The sequence below is a fragment of the Peromyscus eremicus genome, chromosome X (assembly GCF_949786415.1).
Source record: "Peromyscus eremicus chromosome X, PerEre_H2_v1, whole genome shotgun sequence".
Classification (NCBI taxonomy): Eukaryota; Metazoa; Chordata; class Mammalia; order Rodentia; family Cricetidae; genus Peromyscus; species Peromyscus eremicus.
Genome location: NC_081439.1, coordinates 70,909,146 through 70,934,009, shown reverse-complemented (window position 1 = coordinate 70,934,009; position 24,864 = coordinate 70,909,146).

The window sequence follows — 24,864 nt, the reverse complement described above, 5'->3', positions numbered from 1 at the left end:
TCTAGGGAAAGAGGTGAGAGAGAGGGACTGGGTGGAGCATAGGGAGGAGGGGAAATGCAGTCAGGAGGTAATATATGAGAGAAGAATAAATAAAAATAAATAAACAAATAAATGAATAAAATCCTCTCAGAGAACTAATAAAAGAAAAAAAATATAGCAGTGTCTTAGTTACTTTTTTATTACTGTGATAAAGATCATGACCAAAAGCCACTTACAGAGGGAAGAGTTTATTTGGGGCTTACTATGGTTCTAGAAGAATAAGAGTCTATCACTGTCATAGAGGGAAGGTGTGACAACATGCAGGCATGGCAACTGTGGCTAGAAGCTGAGAGCTGAGGACTCCCATCTCAAATCACAAACAGGATGCAGAGATCACACTAGAAATTTCCCAGGTCTTTTGAAACCTCAATGCCTACACTCAGCGACATACTTCTTCAATGAAGGCTGTGCTTGCTAAACCTCCCCAAACTGCTTCATTAACTAAGGAATGAGTACGTTCAAACATCTGAGCCTATGGGAAACATTCCCATTTAAAGCAGCACATAGAGATGCACATTAGCCTCTAAGATAGAGATAGGTTGAAGTACAGGATTGAGTGAAAAGAATATGAATGAAAACAATAGCCAAATGATGTGGAAATAGCTTTATAAATATTAATATGTCAAAAGAAAATTGCTATTAGGCATACTGTTGGGAAAAAGGGGCACGCCCATCTGAATTATATAACAGTTAAATCGATCTTCATCCTTTTAAAATCAAAGCCCAATGTATATTAAGTATAGATTAACATGAATAGAAAAAAAACTTAGCAATCATGTTTGAAAACTTGAATATCACAATTTCAGTGATGAGAATTGCTCAAAAGGTCATAAAGGAAGTAGAATCCTTGGAGTATATAAACATTAGGAAATGGACATAGCATAACATATTTGTAGAACAAAAACAATTGAAAAAATAAAGAGTATCATTTTAAAATTTTAAGGGGAAATCTGTTCTGTTCTGGATTGCTTTATGGTACTATGATGAACAGTATGAACAAAATCAACTTGGGGAGGAAAGGGTTTATTTGACTTACAGGTTGCAAAGGGTGGTCAAGAGACAACGGGGTAGGAATTCAAGGCAGAAGTAGAAGCAAAGACCATGGAGTAACACTGCTTACTGGCTTAATTCCAGGGTTTGCTCAGCTATCTTTGTAATAAAACTCAGGCTCACTTGCCTAAGGATGGCATGATCAACAGTGAGATGAGCTCTCCCATATCAATTAGCAATTAAGAAAATGCCTTTCAGAGTGGCCACAAGTCAGTCTAATCTGGGCAATACTTCAGTTGACACTCCCTTTTCCCAAGTGGCTCTATGTTTGTGTCAAGTGGACAGCTGCTACTACTTATGATAATGATGAAATTCCGTAGCCACTTATGGTAAAAAGATTCAACAAACTAGGAATGGATTGAAATTTTCTCAACCTTATAACAAAAATCTATGAAAAAAAATCCATATAAAGGAACAATATTTGATAGCAAAATACTGATTGTTTCTAACCTGAGGGACAAAATTTGTAACTTTGTTTTCACTCTTGCTTTTGCTTTTAATGTTTGAGAATTTCACACATGCATATAATGTGCTTTGATAAAATCACCCCCTTCCTTCCTTCCTTCCTTCAAATTCCTCCTATAACTTCTGACCATTTTTACCATTCACATTTATGTGCTCTTGAAGCATAAATGTTGTACTACCTGAAATGATGTACTACTTGAATACATACAATGGAACCAATTATTACAACTGGAATTTCCAAACCCACAAAGTAAAGCAAATAATTTCTCTCTAGAAGCTGACTGTCTCAGGTATTTTCTTACAAACAAGAAGCTGAACAATACAATTATATAATCTGTATATAGGACAAAATGTTGTTGCTATTTCAACCTCTAACTTCTATAATATATAGATGTCAGTGATTTTCCATGTTAATTTAAATATTTATAGTTTTAATAGAACAATAATTTGTTTTCTTCAAACAATATCAAATTTTAACCAAATATTGTTAATATCTGTATTAAGCCTCATATGATACATATTAAATATTCATATAGTGACTATATAGTATTAGAAAATTTGTATTTTATGCATAAATATCATTACAAAATATAATTAGAGCAAAAACCCTGAATTATCAATGCAGGGTAAAGCCTTCTGACTTAAAAATGTGCTAGGGGTTTTACCTCACTTTCCTTGAAATCTTTACCTGACCCATAGTTCCTTACTAAATTCCCAGCTGCTATGGCAATACAATTTAAACACACATATCTAGAGATTCAAAGATAGCATCAACATACGAGAAAAATTGCATTGTGCTTTTCTTTTTTGATATGGGTTACATCACTCAAAACCAATATTAAATGTTCTACCCACATTCTGGGAAATTTCATAACTTTTCTTTATAGCTGGATAAAACACTATTGTACATATATATCATGTGTTTGTCAAACATTCCTCACTCAATGGACATGTAAGCAATTTACATACCCTTACTAACAAGAAAAAGAGCATCAGTGAACGTGGAAGAACATATCTATTTGAGGAAATAGTGTCCTTTGGATATGTACCCAGGAGTGGTACAATTGTGTCACATGATAGTTGTATATTTTATGTTTTTGTTGAATCTTCAAACTGATTTCCATAATGGCTGTATTAATTTTGATTGCCAACCACAGTGAGTAATAAGTTCTCTTTGCCCATCATCTCCAACATTTGTTATCAAATTTCTTGATAATAGCCATTTTGAAAGTGGTGAGATGGTACTTGAAATTAGTTTTAATTTGCATATGCCAGATAACTAAAAATTTGGAACCATTTAAAAATAGCTATTGACAATTTATGTTTCTTCCTTTCAAAACGGTTAATTTCCCAGGGCATTTGCTGTTTGGCAGTTGTGCTTACTTGGTGTTTAAGTTTGCATTAGATCTTTAAATTCTGAATATTAACCTTTGTGTGAAGTATAGCTTGTAAAATTTTCCCCATTCTGTTGGCCGTCTGTTTGCTCTGTTGATGGTTTCTTCTGCTGTGCAGAAATTCTTAAGTTTCTTTAGCCCCACCTTGTGTTTCATGGTTCTAGTTCCTGTGCTACTGGAGTTCTGTTTGGAAAATTCTTGCCTACCCCAATATCTTGAATAGCATTTCCCATTATTTCCTTTAGTATTTTAAGCATTTCAGGTTTTAAATTAAGGAATTATATAGGACTAATCACTCAATACATTTGTCACACTGAACTGTTTAGAGAAAGTGATTATAAAACCATTGTGTTTGTGTGTGTGTGTGTGTGTGTGTGTGTGTGTGTGTGTGTGTGAGAGAGAGAGAGAGAGAGAGAGGGTTGTAAACTGAAAAATTTCACCTTTTCCTTATGTTTGAAAAATACATCAAATCATTCTATTATAGTGATACTTAATATGTAAATTGTGTTGCTATACATAACATAAAGTATGTTTTTAAAAATAATAATAACCTATCAGAGTTATTCAGAAAAAATTTTGAAAAGGTAGCCTTTTAACAATTATCTAAAATAGCAATGAATGACAGCAATGTGAAATGTATAAGCTGTTCCAGCAGTCCAGATTTTAACATTAATATTGATCTTGTAATCTTTAAGGTTTCCTTAAAATGAGAAAAAAAACTCAAGAAATTCAGAATTTTTGTTACAGTCTTGGAATTGATTTCATTCCACTGTAGGATATCTCGGACCCTTAACATCTTTACATTTTGAATGTTGGAAAGGAGCCCTCCTACTGATACTAGTACTCTCTTAAGTCAGTTGATTACAAATGTTAACCTTATCCAAAAGTTTTCTTCACTGACAAATCTAGAATCATTTCATTATATTTCTGAGCATTATTGTTTAGCTGAATTGACAAACATTACTGAATCATTAGCATCCACTCCTTGTCAACTTATTGTATATATCCTAAACCCATATTTCACTTCCAAATAATACCAATGATAAAGTCCGACTTCCAATTTGCAGGATACAAGTACTCTACACTAACAGGAATGGATCAACTTTTCCCTTTCCAAAGAGAAATAGTTTACTCTTCCTTGTATACTGTGCTTTAAAGGTACAGGTTAAAATTACCAATATTTCAATATTATAATAAAAAGTTACCATATTTTATGGCAATATAATAACATAAAAGATGAAAATAAAAAGATATCATACACATGAACATAAGCCCAAATATGAAATATGAGAGAACTATACATCATTATTTCTGTTACTGCTCATATGACTGAAATAGTTATTTGTAACTATCTTCTTTTTCACTAAATAGTCTACACTCCCCTATATATCAGCAAACATGTTGGTCACATATGGCTCATTCATGATATCAAGTGCTCAAACTTTTATTTACAAAGTATGTAAGACCTTACTAACCCTGCCTCAAATGATTATGGCTTTCTATTGCTAAGTCATAGGTCATGGTGCTATTGAAGGTACCTTAAGGAGTCTCCTGCATTCTACATAGTCTCTTCATTACTTTCATTGTCCAATTTTAACTTAATGACCCTCTCAGTAATCAGACTTACTGTACTCAGCACAGTATATTTCTTCTCCGATTGCTGGTTTATACTCACAGAGCCTCCAATGTGGCTGGATGGCAGTGTTAATTTCTAGTCCAATTAAATCACTGTGTTTCCTAGGGATTATATTGTTTCTTTTGAAAGTAGTCTTTTAATTCCTAAATTAGCTTTTAGTCACTGTGTTTATCACAGAAACAGAATAAATATCTAATACAGTGACTAATTAGCTTTTTTTTTTTTTTTTTTTTTTTTTTTGGTTTTTCGAGACAGGGTTTCTCTGTGTAGCTTTGCGCCTTTCCTGGGACTCACTTGGTAGCCCAGGCTGGCCTCGAATTCACAGAGATCCACCTGGCTCTGCCTGCCGAGTGCTGGGATTAAAGGCGTGCGCCACCACCGCCCGGCGACTAATTAGCTTTTTAAATACAAGACATTCTACTACAAATTTCCCTTTGAATGATGTTTTAGCTGCATCAATAAGCACTACATGTTGCATCTTCATTTTTATTCACACCTAAGCATTCACTAATTTCTCTTTTATCAGTTTGTTATTTGAAAGTTTGTGTGTGTATTTAAAACAAATTTTCACATTTTAAAACTTACTTCTAACTTTTTCCTTGTCCTGGTCTTCTTTACTTATTCCTTATCCTGCCTGCTGGTATTCTTTCTGCTATGGCCATAGAACATTCTTTGTATTATTTTAGACGTTTTAAACCTGTTGAATCACGTCCTTTTGTGATACACTTTGGTTCACTTTGAAAACCACCCAGGTACATTTGAAAAGAATTTCTTTCCTGCTCTATTCTGAAATGATTCAATGACGTATATGACAACTGGACAGCCAATCATCAAAGGAACAGAATGCTTGAAGAACATGATGAGTCAAAAGGAACTAATAGACATTTGTATTTTACTTTTCAGGTCTTACTGAATTGATTAATTTTGCCTTCATCACTGGCTTGTATTTCTGAAGACCCGATTAACAGGTATCTCCATTTCTTTTGCCATTATTTTGTAATGATAAGTGGATATTTTCAGAAATTATAACTACAATTTTTAGGTATTACTTTTTTAACCATTTACCATCAACCATTTTTTACCTTTGACCTAAATAAAATGGGTGTCTGAAAAAAACGTATGTAAAATCATTTGTAAAATGTAGCCTGATAATGACATCTGATTGAAATATGTATTCTCTTCAAATAAGATACTATAATTATTATTGGATTTGCAAGTCAACTTTTGTTTGTTAAAATATGCCTGACAGCTTTTTCTCCCTTTCTCTTTTGCATTATGTTTTATTAAGTTGAATTAATATTCTCTAATGTGGCATTTTGATTGCTTTAATGATTTCTCAGGGGTTTTTTGCATTTTTATGTTAATTCTCTGTTTTACTATATTTGTTTTAACTTATGATACTCTATATTTGTATTAATTCCTATTATATAAAGAAATATTACATCATAATTGCCTTCCTTTCCTCATGTTTGTGTTCTTACTGCAAAACATTATCTCTTCATATAGGATAAGCAATAATATGATGATACATTCTTACAATTATTATTTTATGTGACTTTATGACTTTTAAAGAAACACAATGAGAAGAAAAGAGAACAACTCATAGCTTTTGTTACATTTACATTCTATTTTTCATCTTTGTTTCTTTCATGTTTCTTGTGCATTAGAGTTAATGTCTGGTGTAATTTCATTAACTCAATATAGATTTTGCATGCTCATTTCCACTCTGCTATTATTGGTAAATATATTATATTTGTATGTATTATGGATTCAGCAATACACTGTGCATAAATGAAGTGATATGCTTTGACTACTTTTATAATTACATAATTAACTTTACTGGCTCTTTTGTTGTTTTTGTATGTGAATTAAATTACTATATATGATAATTTTCATTGAACCCAAGATTTCCTGCAGTATTTCTTGTAAAAAAAAAAAGTCTTCCAGCATAAAATTTCTTCCTACTATGAAGAAGCCTGAGTCATGGGACAATGAGTTCATTGAAGCCAGACTATAATAAGTAACAAGACCCTCTCAAAAACCAAAGGAAGTCATGGAATGTTACTCCTAGTATTTTATTTGTTAAGGAATGTACTTGTTTTTAATTGTTACATATATTTGTTTGTTAGTGGGTTAGCATGGAGGTCAGAGGACAACTTGCAGGAGTTGTTTCTCTCCTTCCAAAATTTGAGTTCCATGGATCAATCTCAGGTCCCCAGACTTGGTGAGATGCTCTCATTTCTGCTTAGCCATCTAACTGGACTTTACTTTTTTAAAAAAATAGGGTTTGTTTTTGATAAAGGATTCTTATTGAAGAATTTGTGTACTTAGGTTTTGGTGCCAGCTTTTGCTTTCTGTAGTTTCAGAGGGGGAAAAACAGTGGTGGGTGATTTTTGCTTTTAATTTTTAAAAAATTTCTTTCAGATTTTTCAGTAAAGTTGGGAACTATACAGTTATGAACACACACACACAAACACATAACTCAGAAGTCTACTCAAATGTAACACCTTACATCTATTATGGGCATTTAACATATTACTTTTACTTATTTAATTTTTAATGCGTGGAATGGAACATGTGTTCTTCTTTCTATTTCTCATAATTTTGGAAGATGTGGAAAATAGACATTAAAATTACTGTCTTGTAGAACCTCTCAGTGTTTCCCACTTTACAGGGCTTATTGCTAAACCAATATATGTTTGTTTGGTAACAAATTTAACTATATACATAAACATATTGTTCTTCCTTACAAATCTGAAATTCCATAATATTTCTTCCCAGTGGGTGCTTCCTGGTTGGAGGTAGTTTGGGGATTTTTTTAACTTATTTCTCATTTCATTGAACCTTCACAAAACGTAATTTAGAGCACTGCTACATCGAAAGTAGACTTCCTGTCTTTGAGTTACAGGATGCCCGAAAACACTCATTTTCTTTTTTAGTTGCCTAGAACTTATTCTCTTCAGTAGAAAATAAAGATGCAAAACCCTGCTGTTCTGTTCCTTGAAGGAAGATCACTGACTGGGAGCTGACAGAAGAGGAATTTCCATGCTTACCTCCAGCAGTTTGGAAGGCAGATTCTCTATATATATAGTCTAGGGTGGTGGTGCAAATTGAAAATGGGTCTTATTTATAATATGACAAACTCACAATTCTTAGTAAATTAATAGATATGGTCGAAAATTATTTCTTCTTTTGTTTTATATCCTGAAGATAATATCAAAATGTCTTAAATTTTCTGTCTTAACTTTTTGAGTTTAAGAAATAGATTTAACTGCATTTTAATTTTCAAAAAAAATGTTTGTTTATTATTTTTAAGTTTATATGTATGTGTTTGGTATATGTATGTTCATGAAAAGACTGAGAAGATCAAAAGATGCCTCAGATGCCTGGAACTGCAGTTACACGTGGTTGTGAGTCTCCATGCAAGAGCTGAGAACGGAACCCTTAACCACATATTCTAAGAAAATGAGTTTCCAAAGCCATTTTTGTTCTTGTTGCAGCAGTGGAAAAGATGGCAAAAGTTTGAAGTGAAAATTTGAAATCATGTTTACCAGAACTTGTCACTCCTTTACACTATATTTTTATGGTTTAGTAATATGTACTTCATGTTTATTGAAGTATTACTTGTAGTAACAAAAACTGGAAACAAAATATATCTCATTAAAATTTTGGCTAAGTATTTTACACATATAGTCTCTATATAATATCATATAGCATATATCATTAGCATAATGTTTCAACTAAGTGTACCCATATATTTAACACAATTTTAAAAATGTTTTATATTACAGAACCCATAAAAGCAAGATGTGCAAATGGACAGAACTATCACATTTGTTCAAATATGAATATCCATGTACAACATGACTCTATATCACATGATTTTTCTATGATAATACATGTAAACTATTAAAAAGAATTACCTGTGGGAATAAAGCCAGAAATGGTGAGGATATTTGTACTTGTTGCATATTCATTTTTATGGTGCAGCTATTTCAACCATATTCATATGTTACTTTTATTATTAAAAAAAATAGAAAAATATATCTGACTTTTAAAATTTATTATTTCTATCATTGAAACATGACAACTCTGTTAGAGAACTATTACTTTTTGGATTCACTAATTAGACTAATTTCACAAACTGAGCAATATGCATACATGACAACACGACTAGAACACACATGATTAAGTATGTCTTCTTGTTTCTACTACATATATTTTAGTTCAAAATAATACTATGAAGTCATACTCAATTTTCTCAGCACGTGCTCTTTCATTTTGTTCTCATTGATTATTTTCAACAAAGGGGTATTTGGAGGCTTTCAGAAAAAGAGTGGTGCATTTATGTTAGGTTCTTAGGGCAAACATGAAAATACCTTAGTGCAATATGTCTCAGCTGAATAAATAGGTAATACTTGCTCAAATAATGCAAATGAGTGAAGGTGATCACTGCAAGGAACCTCAGATGACATTCTGCAACAAGTTTTGTCCATTCATTTTTGTTGTTACTCTAGTAGAAATGTCACGTTTGGGGCATATGGTAAATAAGATAAAATGAGAAATCTTCAAAATTCTCAAGAAATGTGTTATCCATGCTTTAGCTGATTTCTAGGTGAAAATTTCCACACCTGAAAAGAATGAACATGTGCTATGCTCAAATTAGTTGATGTTTGCTACCTAATAGAGTGGGGAGTCTAACTCAAGAGGTATCATCTCTCTGTTAAAATGGAAGTTAAACAAAGCTAACAATAAAGTGAGTTGGTGTTGTGTTGTCATGCGCTGAAAGAGAAAGCTTTGCTTTTATGGAATCAGATACTCACACTATAGAAATAAGTGATGAAATTATATGACTTTCCAAAATTAATCTTTTTATATTCTAATTAGTTCTAAATTTTAATGAACATAGTTAGGATATTAAGATAATTATATTTACTTCTATTTTTGTGTTTTGATGTTAATTTTACTATACTGAGAATGTCTCTTCAATATCAAATTGCTCCGGCTATTTCTCTAGCATTATATACCATACTAAGCTTAGAGTGGTATATGTAAACAAATATATTATCAGTGACTTTCAATAAACACATTTAATATAAAAGACATTTTTGTATTTTGTAAGTGCACAAATTTAGTTTATGCTCATTTCAATAAAAATTAACCATAAAAAATAGCTCATAATAGTTTTGTCTTGGTTGATATGAATATCACTGTACAGTTAGTGGACATTTCTAAAATTACTGTTAGAGGTGGAGAATTTTGCTCATTTCACGACACCACATTGTTCAGGGTAATCCATGGGCCACAACAAGTAGCAAAGTGTCTGTTCAGTTATAGAACGAGAAGAGGGATCATGGGGCATTAAGATCATAATGCGGAAACCTACATGGACAATGGATCCAAGCTAGTGGGAACTCATGAACTTTAGACCAACAGCTGTGGAGCCTCCATGGGACTGGATTAGGCCCTCTGCATAAGCAAGACAATGTGTAGCTTGGTCTGCTTAAGGGGCCACCTGGCAGTAGAATCAGGTTCTATTCCTGGTGCATGAGCTAGTTTTTTGGACCCTATTACCTATGGTGGGACACCTTGCACAGCCTTGATGCAGTGGGAGGGGTTTGAACCTGCCTCAGCTGAATTTAATAGGCTTTGTTAACTCCCCATTGGAGGCTCTACTTTTCAGAAGATGGAATTGGGAGGTGGATTGCCAGGGTTGGGGAGGAAGGCTGGTGGTGGCGCAGAAGGAGGGAATCGAGGGGGATCTGTGGTTGGTATGTAAAATGAAGAAAAATTTTCTGAATAAAGAAAAAAATAAATGAATGAATGAATAAATAAATAATAATGGATCTTTGAATATGGTTAATAATCTACCTACATTGTTAGTACATAATGGATTTATGATGAATTTATGAATCTCAGCTATTCTTATATCACCAAGTCTGTTTTGTTAAGAAAAATGTGTGGAATAACTCTTTATAAATAACTAATAGAAAAATAGTGTGATGGTTTGAATAAGAATGGTCCCCATAGGCTTTGATTTGAATGCTTGGTCACCAGAGAGTTGGACTATTTGAAAGGATTAGGAGGTGTGGCCTTGCTGGAGGAAGTGTGTCACTGGAGGTGGGCTTTGAGGGTTCAATGATCCAACCTTGTCCCTATGGTGGTATTTTATTTGTACTGAAATGTGATTTTAATTGTATGTTAATAAATAAAGTTGCCGGGGGGTCAGAGCTATTAGAGCCATAGCAAGAGTGTGGCAGTGGTAGCGCACGCCTTTAATCCCAGCACTTGGTAGACAGAGCTAGGTAGATCTCTGTGTGTAAAAAGATATAGCCAGAATTGGAGACACATGCCTTTAATCTCAATCCCAACCATAGAAGACCTGGAGGTCTGTACAGACAGGCAGTGACGAGGCATGGGTTTACAACCAATGAGAAGGCAGAACCGAAAGTCTTTATAAAGACAAACACACAGGAAGTAGCTCCCTTTTGGAGAGCTCTCTTGGCTGAAGCAGGAAGGGTAAGGCTCTTAGTTCTGACCTCTTGGCTTTCTTCTCGAATCGGCTCTGTTTTTCTTATTTAATAAGATAGTTGGTTACATCTACATGGCCCAGTGTCTTTTTCCTTCCTGTTGTTGCACATCCAGATGTAGAACTCTTAAGTTCCTTCTCCAGTACCAGGTTTGCCTGCAGGCTGCCATGCTCCCTACCATGATAACAATAGACTAAACCTCTGAAACTGTAAGCCATCCCCTACTAAATGGTTTCCTTTATAATAGCTGCTGTGATCATGGTGTCTCTTCACAACATAGAAGACGATGAAAAACAGTTATCATTCCAAAATATTCACCCAAGAATATAACAATTAAGTATAAATAATGTAATACTTAAGAATCTAAAATAAATGTTAATTATAGGTACTCCCACCAACTAGTAACTGATTCCTTTTTATTAGTACATAGATTAACAATAACTGGAGTGTATCACATAGTATTTCTCTATGATAGTTTATTCTCAATTGAATCTATAATTTATAATACATATCCTATAAAAACAAACTAGGAAGATATTGATATGTGTAATAGAATAAGTTCTGCATACTTAATTACTTTGTATATGTTGCATCTAACAAAGTCTCACTCTAAATTTTTGGGGTAAGAGAAAAGCTCTTATATCCATTATATAAGAAATATTCAAAGAATTTTTGGAAAGATATAGAATATTAGTAACAAAAGTTGAAAAAAATGGTTACTGGTAGAAAGTACATAAATTTACAGAATCCTCAAAAAGGCAAATAGAAATGATTTTGGATGAATCATTGTCAACGGTAACTTGGTATAAATTTTTGTGGATCGTATGGTAGTTAAAAATTCAAGATTTGGGGATAAAAGGATCATATAAGAGTATAATTTCAGTTTTAGATTTTTCAGATTGTTTTAAAATCTTGTTCATTTTAACAGTGAACTTTTTAAATGAAGCTGTTTTGAGTTCTTCCATATTGTGGTTTTCTTGAGTGAGGCTCAAGAGTGAAGCTCAAGTAACTAAGTTCTTGACTGTTTATGAACGTTATATTTTGTATAGACCATCTTTCAAGCGTTTTTTAAAAAGCCTTTTGCTGACTTGTCTTAAACTAGGAAAGAGATCACTGGTCATATTTTAGTTACCAGAAGGCCTTTAAAACCTAAACATGAGCTGAATAAAGACAACAGCAATAGATATGTCAAAATCAATTAGGGGAAAGCCAACTCTACACAAAGAAGTACAAGTAACTAAGGGATGCTGAGAGTGAGAGAAACAGTCTTCTCCAGGTAAGAGCATATCAATTTGTTATCAAATATCAAATGATCAGCCATGAAACCATCCATGCATGGGACAATATACACACTGAAGAGTTTATACCTGGGAATATATATGTATATACATATATGCATGTCACAATAATTAATGAAAAATGAACACCATGAATTTGAAAGAGGGCATACAGTCATATATGTGATGATTTGGGGGAGGAAGGGGATGATATAATTATATTACAATTGAAAAAATAAAAGTAAAAGAAAAATGTCAAAAAGTCATAGCACAGTTACAAATTTTAAAAGGACCGAATTATTTACTGTATTGGCATAGTACTATCTGTTTTTATTATTGTACTTTGTGATTTTACTCTTTGACAACAGGGCCTCAGGACATGATACACATACTAGTGGAGATCCAGTTCACACTATTCTGGAAGGAATTGATTTTTATGTTTTATATGTGACCTTCAAGAGCTCAGTGATTCTGCCATGAGTAAGCTTTGAATTTGTTCTAAAATTTAACCTCTTCATTATAAAAATTCTCTAAATTTGGACTTATTAAAATAGTTAAAACTTTCAGACCAGGATTCCAGCCCCATTTAAGGTGAGTCTTCTTTCTTATATATTTTCAAGATAAAACGTATGAGTATGTTAATCATGCTTCTATGGTAACAAGAAATGCCCCATCTACTTCTGCTCAGCTAAGCATATATAGAGGGAATCGCTGTCATGGTGTTAACACTACACGGAACAGTCCAGAAAGGTATTTTAATCTTTCTTTTATTATGCAGTCTACAGAATAAAACTATAATGTCATAATTCTTTTTGAAGTCTAAGGAGAACTCTTTGCATTAGATATTCTGCTCTTGCTCCTAAAGTGCCTCTTGCTTTTGTGTATTGGGAAAACTCTATGTCTCAAATCAATTGGATATGTGGTAGATAGTGATTACATTTGAAATCTTGTCAACTGAAGTGGACTCACACTAAAACAAATACATTTACACATACTATTAATATGCATATGAAAGAGAATAAAGAAGAATTCACTTTGAGAAAGGAGCAATATTATTATCTAATGAACATACAGATCTGTGATGTATTCTTTTTACTTAAAGATAGCATAATGCAGACATGTATACACTGACACACTCTCTCCCACAGGTGATGGCAGGTAGTTTACCATGTTGATCTGTGGTGGTATTGTGTTCCCCAATATATTGTGCACCCTAATAAACTTATCTGTGGTCAGAGAACAGAACAGCCACTAGATATAGAGGCCAGAAAATGGTGGCACACATACCTTTAATCCTAGCATTCTGAAGGCAGAGATCCGTCTGGATCTCAGTGGGTTCAAAGTCACACTGGAAACAACAAGCCATGGTGACACATACCTTTAATCCCAGGAAATGATGGCAAGAAGCAGAAAGGTATATAAGGCGTGAGGACCAGGAACTAGAACCTGGTTAGGCTTTTAGGCTTTTAGCAGCAGTTCAGCTGAGATTCATTCCAGATGAGGACTCAGAGGCTTCCAGTCTGGGGAAACAGAATAAGTTGAGGAATTGGTGAGGTGAGGTGTCTGTGGCTTGTTGTGCTTTTCTGATTTTCCAGATTTAACCCTAATACCTAGATCTGGGTTTGATTTTATTAATAAGACCTTTTAAGATTTGTGCTACATTGATCAGACCCTAGATATCCTGCAACATGTTTCAGTCTGTTCTGCTTTTTCTCTGAATGTACCTTTATCATCCTTATGTAGAAGGCATTTGGTTCTTTCTCCTATAAAGTATTTCATGTTGAATAGATGGCTTCCTAATTTGTAGATTACCAAGAACCTCTAGATTTATAAAATAATAGATACTGTTTGTTCTTATTTTCAGACAATCTAGTATTCTACTAAAATGTTGGGTTAATAAGATCTGCTAAGTGATTTTCAAAATAGCAAAGTTTATCTTCAGTGTTAGCAAGAAAAGACGGTCCATAAATATTAGCATTTCTTTCTACAAACACACACACACACGCACACGCACACGCACACGCACACGCACACACAAACACATCTTATGTGCCTTTTGTGAGGTCTGGTTTATTATATAATCATTCTTTAGTGATTTATTTTCTGTAAAAAGTTTGCATCTGACAATACCTGGTCTTTATCTACCTAGGAAGTTGTGACTAACAAACTCACAGTGCAAATAATTGCAACATATGATTTGGTGAAAAGCAAATAGCTGAGATCAGGCTGGCCTGGTACTTTGTGTTGAAAATAGACATTGTATGGGGTGAATTTTTTCTGAGTCACAGTGATATCTAATACAACAGATGGAGAAATGAGGAATAACAAATTACTTCTTAATCAGTTGTTATGAAAGATCTATTGCCTAGAAGACATTTCTAAAAGTATAAAGCGAAAAGAAAACAAAAATTGGAAAAAAATTCAACCAAAGTGACAGAAATATACTGACTACAGAGTTTTTTAAGGCAAATTTACATAATGATTTTCTTTATACTGTGCATCATTTCTTTTTGAAATAGTTTCTCAAACAGCTTAAGCCCATAAATAAAAGCATAAATAGGAATACAAGAAATGTTCTTATTTATGCAACTCAAGTGAGAAGATTAAATTTTGTAATATAAAAGTTCTGTGTATTTTCTCAGCTTGTCACATTGCTTCTCCTTAGAGATAGTCACTAAAACTTGGTTATTACTATTCACATATCTTTCTTCATATTTCAGTGCATTTGTATGTGACCCTAGCCACCAATAGCATGTTTTCAATGCTTTAACTTCTCTGTGCACAATAATCTCTGTGTATTACTGTAATATGTTTTAAACTTAGCATTGTAAATGAGAGTTGTTCAGATTTTTAATTTTATCACTAGTTCAATCATTTCAAATGATGAATAGGATTAAATTTATGACTATACCCTAATTTATGAATGATGTTTTGTGTTTTATATTATTTTCGGTTATTTCCAATTCATGTAATGACTATATTATGTGTGTTGGCTAATCTTGACTGCGAAATTGACACACCTGTGAAGAGGGAGGCTCAACGGAGAAATTGTGCCAATCAGATTTAGCCAATGAGCCATTTTTTTATTGCTAATTGCTAAAGGAGGACTTTGCTAACAGTGGGCAGGAAGGCCTGAGCTCTATAAGGAAACTAGCAGAACACAATTTTGGAAGCAATCAAGTAAGCATCATTTCTTCATTGTCTCTGCCTCAGTTCTTGCTTTCAGGTTCCTACTTGAGTTTCTGCCTTGGCTTTAATTGATGATGGACTATACTTCTAATTGAAGCAAACATTTCCCCCCTTATGTTTCTTTTGGTCAGTGTATTGTCAAAGTAACAGAAAACAAATTAGAAGAGTACATATGAATTATATATAATATATATGTGTGTATGTATAATAGAAATCTCTATTATTTTATAAAATTATATAATCTAACATTATATATATACATAAATCTTACACTTTATTATAATATACCAAATGATCTACAAACGATTCATAACTAATTTACTTCCTTTAAGTAATTTCTATAACTTTCCCTGAATCAGATTAGGGGCACGGTTTTCATCAAAGTTTTTCAAAACCAATTATACTTAAATAGTTATAAGTGAAAGCATATCTATTTGCTATTAGTGTAAATACAGAGCCAGACAATGGCCAACCACTATACGAATCTTGTGCTAATTTTATTAATCAGGACAATCAGAATAGTGTGTAAAAATGGCAAATCAGTAAATGATACTTTATTGAAGTGGTAATGGCTGTGAGCAAGTTCATCCTCAGTCTCGGCTTATTCATTCTCAGACTCCTCTGAAATGCTATGCAGCATTTGTTTCAGAATAAGTGGTGTGTATTTGAGACCTATGTTTTCATTGAAATTTGTCAATGGGAAAATGCATGCTTTAGGCTAGACGTTATGACATGGGCATGGAAATAGTTCCGCGGGGGCTAGAGAGATGGTTCAATTTCTAAAATATTTGCCATGCAAAACATGAGAACTTGGTTTTATATCATAAGCATCCCCACAAAAAGTCAGAGGAGGCAGCATATATGTAATCTTAGCAATGGTGAGCATAGACAGATGGGATTCCTAGAGCTCATTGGACAGCCAGTTTAACTTAACTAGTGAACTTCCAGTTAAGTGAAAGATCCTGTCTCAAAATATAGGGTGGAAAGAGGTAGAAGAAGATCTTACCTTGGCCTCTAGCCTTTAAATGCACGCACGTGCACACGCGCGCGTGCGCGCACACACACACACACACACACACACACACACACACACTTCATGCACACTGATCAACAGATTTGACTCTGAAATCAGAGGTTGTTTGAGAAGGTATGACACAAGGTGAAATAATATGTACTACAAAATCATCCTCTTCCAATATCTAATATGTCTCCTAATTTCTTACATGAAAATTGTTAACACATTCTTGTACAGTGCCAGAAAATTTCTTACATGGTTAAGTAAAGTGAAAAGATAATTTTCTATTTTACTTAGTAATATGTTTAGAATTTTTTCCCATTAGTATATAGCAATGTTTTTTTGTAGAAGTGTATTTTATGAGTATATTATTTTTGATGAGTAAGCAATAGATATTTTGGAATATAAATTATATTATTGTATTAAATAATTTTGTTTATAGGTTTTTATTTATATTATTATTTATCTTCCCTTCTGAAATGTGGTTCTGTTTTTCATTCATTTATTTATTTATTTTTCTTTTCTTTTTTTATTTTATTTTATAATTTAATTTAATTTTACATATCAGCCACAGATTCCCCTGTCCTCCCTCTCCCACCCCCCAGCTTTCTCCCCCAATCCACCCCCCATTCCCATCTCCTCCAGGGCAAGGACTCTTCAGCTCAGCCTGGTAGATTCAGTTGAGGAAGGTCCAGTCCCCTCCTCCCTTCACCCAGGCTGAGCAAAGTGTCCCTGCATAGGCCCCAGGTTCCAAACAGCCAGCTCATGAACTAAGGACAGGTCCTGGTCCCACTGCCTCGGTGGTGCCTCCCAAACAGTTCAAGCTAATTGACTGTCTCACTTATCCAGAAGGTCTGATCCAGTTCCATGGGGGCTCCTCAGCTATTGGTTCATAGTTCATGTGTTTCCACTAGTTTGGCTGTTTGTCCCTGTGCTTTTTCCAATCATGATCTCAACAATTCTCGCTCATACAATCCCTCCTCTTTCTCACAGATTGGATTCCCAGAGCTCCACCTGGGGCCTGGCCGTGGATCTCTGCATCTGCTTCCATCAGTCATTGGATGAGAGCTCTACCACGACAGTTAGGGTGTTTGGCCATCTGATCACCAGATGTGATTCTTGGAGCCAAGTGTAAATGCATCTATAATTTTGATAATAATTATGAAATGATTGTCTAGGGGATCAAAATACTTCATGCTCCAAAGTAAAGCATTGAAGAATTTGCTACCTTACCACTTTACAAGCATTATATATTATCAAGCATTGTTATTTGGATGATTATGACTGATGAAAGAATTATTCCAAGGAGAACTTAAATTGTTTGCCTTTCATTATAACAAAAAAATTTAAATGTCATATTATTTTATAAGCTTAAAGAACAATTGTTACATTTCAGAACTGCTTGTCCATTATGCCTGTACTTATGTAGTTAATAAGACTGTTCCTATCTCTGATGCAAATTAATGGAGAACAGTCTCTGTTGTAAGTTCCCAAAATGATTTTTAAAGATTTATTTTTTATTTTATAAGTATGAGCAATTTGTGTGCATGTCTGCATGTGTAATACATGTGTCGCTAGTTTCCATGGAGGCCAGTGAAGGGCATTTGATCCCCTGGAACTGAAGACTGAAGGGGAAAGTGACTTTTTATGAGATTTGGTAAATTATTATTATTTTGTTTACATTAAACTATTTTTGAACTTTCCACATAAAATATTCTGCAACTATACACATTATAATGAATAGAGAATTTGGATATACTTTGGTGGCTTATCAAAATTCTGAATCAGTGTAAGTGAGGGATCCAAATAAAGCATACTTATGTAGACATAACTCTTGTGGGTGATTCTTATATCTAACTCATGTTGTTCAGGAGCGAGCTCCAAGAAAGAAATATTCCAATTACTTATTGACTTTACAAGTTGGCTTTTCTACAGTTATAAGCTCTATTCATGCATTTTGACTTCTTGTTCATTGTTAAATCTCTAATCTTTAAAGAAGAAAACAGCTTAATTGGAAAAATCCATTTCTACACAGCTGGAAAGGTGGATTTAGTCTTTTTAATCCAAAGGAAAGTCAGGGTCAGAATATTTAATGTTCATCTAAGCCTAACCGATGAATGTTAGTTCTATGAGTTTACAGGTTTATTAGGTATTGAAGAAATAAATACTCAAATTTACAGTGAACATTTTCATTGGCCTTGAGATATTTTCAAGAAATGGAGAAAGTACAAAAGAGAGTAAGTAATACCTAATATGATGACAGACCACTACAAGACTATATGAGGTAAGGAGAAATCTAATTGTATCATGCAAATGTTCAGCATAATTTAACTCTGACAGCCAAGCCCAGAGCAAATTCTTTATTCCACACTGAACAGCAGTATTAACAAATAGCAGACAAGACATAAATATGTGCAGTGCCCTGTAACTTACTGGAGATTCCTTCAAGTATTTGAGTATGCAAGAGACTGTCAGGAGAACCAAAAAGAGATTACATTAAATTATCATGGAAACTTTGTGAGAAGTTTTACACTTGAGGAGAGATAATTTTACAGAATATTAAATGAACTTCCATGAATACTTGGTTTTGTACAATCATAAAATAAATTATTGATTTTATGCTATTGTCCTTGAAGTAATTTCTCCTGTACCAACTTTAAATGTGATTCTTTAATTACTTATTTTTTGTGACACATGTTGGAAAACAGATTATTTTCTCAGGAAATCGTTATCAGAATTTATCATTTAAGTACAAATAATTCACAGTGAAATAAGCCAATGGAAGTCTTAGTGAGAAGTACATTAGCATGAGATTTTGCGTTGCAATATTCTATTTCAGAAATCTAATATAAAAATATTAGAATATTGTTCAGATATATATTTAAATGGAAAACGAGATATTTAATAAGTGAACAGTTTTCAAAATGCTTGAATTCTAGATAAGCAAACATCTGTTTTATTTTTTAAATTTTTGAATTTAACTCTAAGAGATAATCTAGTGTTTTTCAAAATTCAGTAATATCAGTAAGTTCTAAAGAACATATAAAAAACTATAGAAAATACAAACAGTTCTTCTTATAAATATTATTTTCAATGGAAATTCTAATAAGAATGAAAAATTAATCAATTTACTTTTGGTTTAAAAGCCTCAGTAAAAATACTTGTGTGTACATTTCCCCAGCACTCAGGAAAAGCCTGTCAATTGGATCTTTTATAAAATAATTCCTTGAACCAGACTTAGTGACTTTCATCAGCACTCACAAGTACTTGGGAGGCTGGGGCAGGACATTCATGAGTAACATAAAAAGATGGCTTCTTACAAAAAGGAAATAGTGAAAGCACTGTTTGCTTCATCACATTTTTTTGAGAAAGTGTTTCTCTTACCTGTCCTAGAACTTGCTTTGTAGACTAGGCTGGCCTCAAACTCACAGAGATCAACCTGTGTCTGCCTCCTGAATGCTGGGATTAAAGGCGTGTGACAGCACCACCCAGCTAGAGTCATCTAAATTTTGAAAGGTCATCAAATAAATTCAAAACAACTCATTGTTCATAAAATTAAGGGAAATAAGAACACACAGGTTTAGTGTAATTTTTTTTAACTTCTGATGATGGGTAAAATACCTTTCTTGGTTTAAAGCTTAATGAAGACTTTGTCCCAAAAATCAAGAAAAAATTTAATGACAGTATTTCATTTCAGGGATTTCATCAAAAAATAGACTTTTATTTTAGGACAATGAGAAAAAGAAATAGCAAAAGCAAAACTAAAAGAAATTTTTAGTTACTTATCTTAGAAGTATGTGTGCTTTGCCTGCATGTACGTCTGTGTACTATGTGTTTGCATCGAGCTCAAAAAATCCAGAAGAGGGTATCAGGTACATTGGAACTAGAGTTACAGATGGTTGTTAGTTGTCATGAGCATTTGGGGAATTGAACCTGGATCCTCTGGTAAAGCCGCCTATGCTTTTTATTATTGAGCCAACATTCCAGGACCCCCTTATTTTTAGGTTAACTATGACTTGAAATGTTATGTGTAGAATATTTTCATGTTAAAATATATGTTTCACCAAGATTTTTGCTACTACAGTTTTATTCTCTCATAAAAACCATTGCATGCTTATTTTGAAATTCAGATGAGTAAAAGAGTAAAAACCATAAGAGAGATAAAGTGTGTATTAATCCAGAAAAAAAAAAATCACAGGTTTCTTTGGATATTTGTGTGCAATTGTAACTATTTTTTTGTATAATTTTATAAATGCACGAATAATGTAAATATGCGTGTATAAAATTTAGGGATAAATGTTTATTTAGTGGTAGAGATTCTAAAATATTCATAAGAAACAAGTTCAACTATGTTTGTGAACTACAGCCATATAGAACTAGAAGAATGGTATAGTTTTTGAAGATGGTGTCCATATAAGCATAACTGCCTATATTTTTTGAGTCCTTTGTAAGATAGTGGATGGTTTAGCAATGCTGAACTGTATGTTCTAATTCTATTATTATTATTATTATTATTATTATTATTATTGTTGTTGTTGTTAAATTTGTTGTGTTTATATTTGCGACAGGATTTCTCTGTGTAACCACCCAAGATGTCCTAGAACTATCTCTGTAGACCAGGATAGCTTTGAACTCACAGAGATCTGGCTGCCTCTGCATTGCAAGTGCTGGGATTAAAGGTGTGAGCCACCACCTCCTAGGCTTATTTATTTTTTCCATATTTCTTTAGGTTAAATCATTTAGGGAAAACTCCATGAAGAAAGATAGAAAAAAATGTACTGAAATGCCTTAATGTCATTTAAAATTAGTGAAGGAAAATTGTATAAATCATATCTTCCATTTTAATTATTATATATATATAGTGTTTCTGATGCTTTCTTAGAATTGAGACTGTAAATTTTCACGTTATCTTCTTGAAATAAAAAATAAGTAAAAAACTTAAAAGGGAATATTAAAGGTAAAATAGTGATTTGTTATCTCCAATTTACTACTTAAAACAAAGTAAAAACTGTACCTTTACTGAATAAGTGATTAATTCTTCCTCATGCTATAATGCAGTTTTACCAGGAGTTGGGAATTGAGTGACATAGAGACAAGAAGGATGATCATTGACGGAGCGTGTATCTTCAGTAGAAAATTATCCTTATCCTTTAAGCTTTGCATGCCATGACTAGGATGATGGAAGATAAGTAGATTGTATTCACAAAAGTATATATTGAAGTACTGATTTTATACAAATGTACGTAGAACTTCCAATAATGTTACACTGAAATAAATATACCAAAGCACTTATTTCTTGCTGTTCATACCTAAAATCCTAGACTAATTACAAAAGACAACTAGCAAAGATTTTGAGAAATACAGAAAAAGCAAACAAGTGAGTATGGATAGGGGTCAAAATCTCAATAGGCAAGCCAAATGAGTGAATTATTTATTATTAGATTATTTGTACAATTGCTCTCTTTTCTCTTGACTATCCTGCAGGAATGCTTTAGTCTTGGAGCTGTGCTTTGAAGCAGTGATGCAAGTGGCTTACTCTCCAATTTAAATAAAAACAAAAAAAATACTTTTTTTTTCTTTTGGGCAGAATTTACTTGGAACTCACACATACCTCCAATTCCATGACCAAAGAGCATGGAGGAAAAGCCAGAACTACAGAAGAGTATTGCATCGTTTTGTATATAACTAGTGCATGTTTTTAGCTCCCTCCTCAGCTATGTGCACACAGAACAGAAACAAAAACCCACAGGAAAGTCTTTGAGGACTGAAACAAAATTGGAAGAGCACACACCGAATGAAAGATGAAAACTATTTTCATTACCTGCTTGAACAAGCAAACACAAAACATATTGTCAAGGGGAATATTATAGTAGCCAGAGTTCAAACAAACTAAAATTCATGAAGCTTAGGAAACAATCCAAAATTGCTTGACAGGAAAGTGAAATATTTAATTCAATTTTCAAGGGAAAAACAATCAAGAGATACCATTCTTAAAATATTCTCAATATTTGAATTAGCAAGCCTGGAAATCTAATCTAATCTAATCTGACATACTGACAAAATAGCACATTGGAAGTCATTTGAATGTGTGTATATATATATATATATGTATATATATATATATTCATTTAAGGGAATTAATGTTTTCTACTCTAAAAATGAACTCAGGGTTGTAGAACTGAAACACGGAATAAGAGAAAATTTAAAGTATCATTGGATGTACTCATTATCTAAATAAAGAAATAATTACCAAATTTTATGTTGTGAAAATGGATTATCTAGGAATAATGAAAGAAAGGGAATAAACAGGGGTAGAACTTATGGCCAAAACACCTCAAATATAGTAAAGCAATAAGTAATAATATAAAAAAAACACACACTTCACTGAGAAGGATCCCCAGTTGACCCCAGGTAGCTCTCCAATTAAAAATAGAAAAGAAAAAAACAGATGATAAGGGAACACGGATGCTGAAAAATAAACAGCTAACATAATATATACACTTCTTGAAAACTAATATTGATGAATATGGACAAATTGATAAGCAGAAATTCTAAATAGTAATGTTGGTCTTTTGAACTACTTTATGAATGGATGTCCAAATTATACGGAGAGATTATTTAAATTCTCTTGTAAACATTCAAATGTTATTACCAATATTGCTTGAACTATTTCCCAAAATATATTAGTCACATCCCAACCTATTTTGAGTCCACTTGAAACTCTAATTCAAAATCTGTATTTTATTAACAATTGCCAACATAGTAGATAAAACATCTGTAGACTTAATCCAAAGGAATACTCAAATACAGTATATTATGAGCAAGTAGGTTTTATGCCAGAAATATATCATCGGTTGAACTTGAAAAAATCTAGCTGTGTGTAGTGTGTGGTACCTGTAGTTCTGACACTTAGGAATCTAACTTAAGAGGATTGAAAACTTGTGGTCAGATTGAATTATATAGTTCAATTTGAGGTCAGTCTGTCTTACATGGATAGTTTGAGGGAAACCTAGGCTATATAATTAAACACTGTCTAAAAATCATTATAATGTATTATCTTACAAATAAAAAACATGTCTGTACATTAATTCATCCAAAAATGTATGAAATTTTTAAATTAATTTTAATTCGATTATAAAAACTAACATTTTCAGATACATAGACAATTTAACCAATGGGAGAAGAACACATCTGCAAAATGGACAAAGTCATAATTAATGGTGAAATAGTATGTTTCTGAAATTATGCTGGATTACCCTCCTTTTCAGCTTTGTTTCAGAGGTTGTAGCCATTACAGTAAGCCAATAAAAGAAATATAGGACATAAATATTGGGTGAAAGGAAATAACCCTAACCCTAACCCTAACCCTACCCCTAACCCTATTTCTATTTCCAGATGATATAATTGTTTAGATGACAAATTCCAGAGATTCTGAAAAATGACCTAAGAACTAAGAAATGAATTCAGGAAGTATTTAAAATGTAATAAAGCAAAATAATTCTGCATCAAGCAATTAGAAAGTGAAAAAAGCAAAAAAAAACCTCGATTTACAGTTGTTCCAAAATAAATACTTGAGAATAAACATGACAGAAAGAATAAAACACTTCTGTAGTGTAAATATATATATTGAAAGAAATTTAACTAGCTATAAAGAACTAGATATACATCTTGATTGGAAGATTCATTAGTATCAGCTTTTTAATTTCCCTAATGTTTTATATGTATATATATATTATATATATATATAAATATATAAAATATTATGGACAAAATAACCAAATTTATGGAACTCTTTTTGAAAAACAGAATCTAACATACTTTTTTAATTTTCTAATAGAAATAAAACCCAGAAAAAAGGTGATTTTAGCAGTGAAAACTCAGTTAACTGTTCACCTTACCAAATTTCAAGACTTAGCACCAGGAAGTCAGGAGAGTTTGGTGTCGGGATTATAAATAGATATATGAAGCATATGACTGAAAGAAGCAACAATTGAGAACTAAAGACATATGTGATGTTCAGTTGGCATTTCTTCTTTCAATAATATGATTATTAAGCTCTCATTATTCCAACACCACTTCAACATGTACATAACATTAAAAATTCAATGTGTCTGCATTTTCTCATGTTTTTTTCTTTGAAATCCCTTGTGCACTGCATATTTTTAGATACATTTCTAGTCAATATATATATATATTCAATTACTTCAAAGCCATAAGAAATTAGCCATGTATTAAAAAAAAAGAAATCTGGAATAAGAGTACTTGAAAG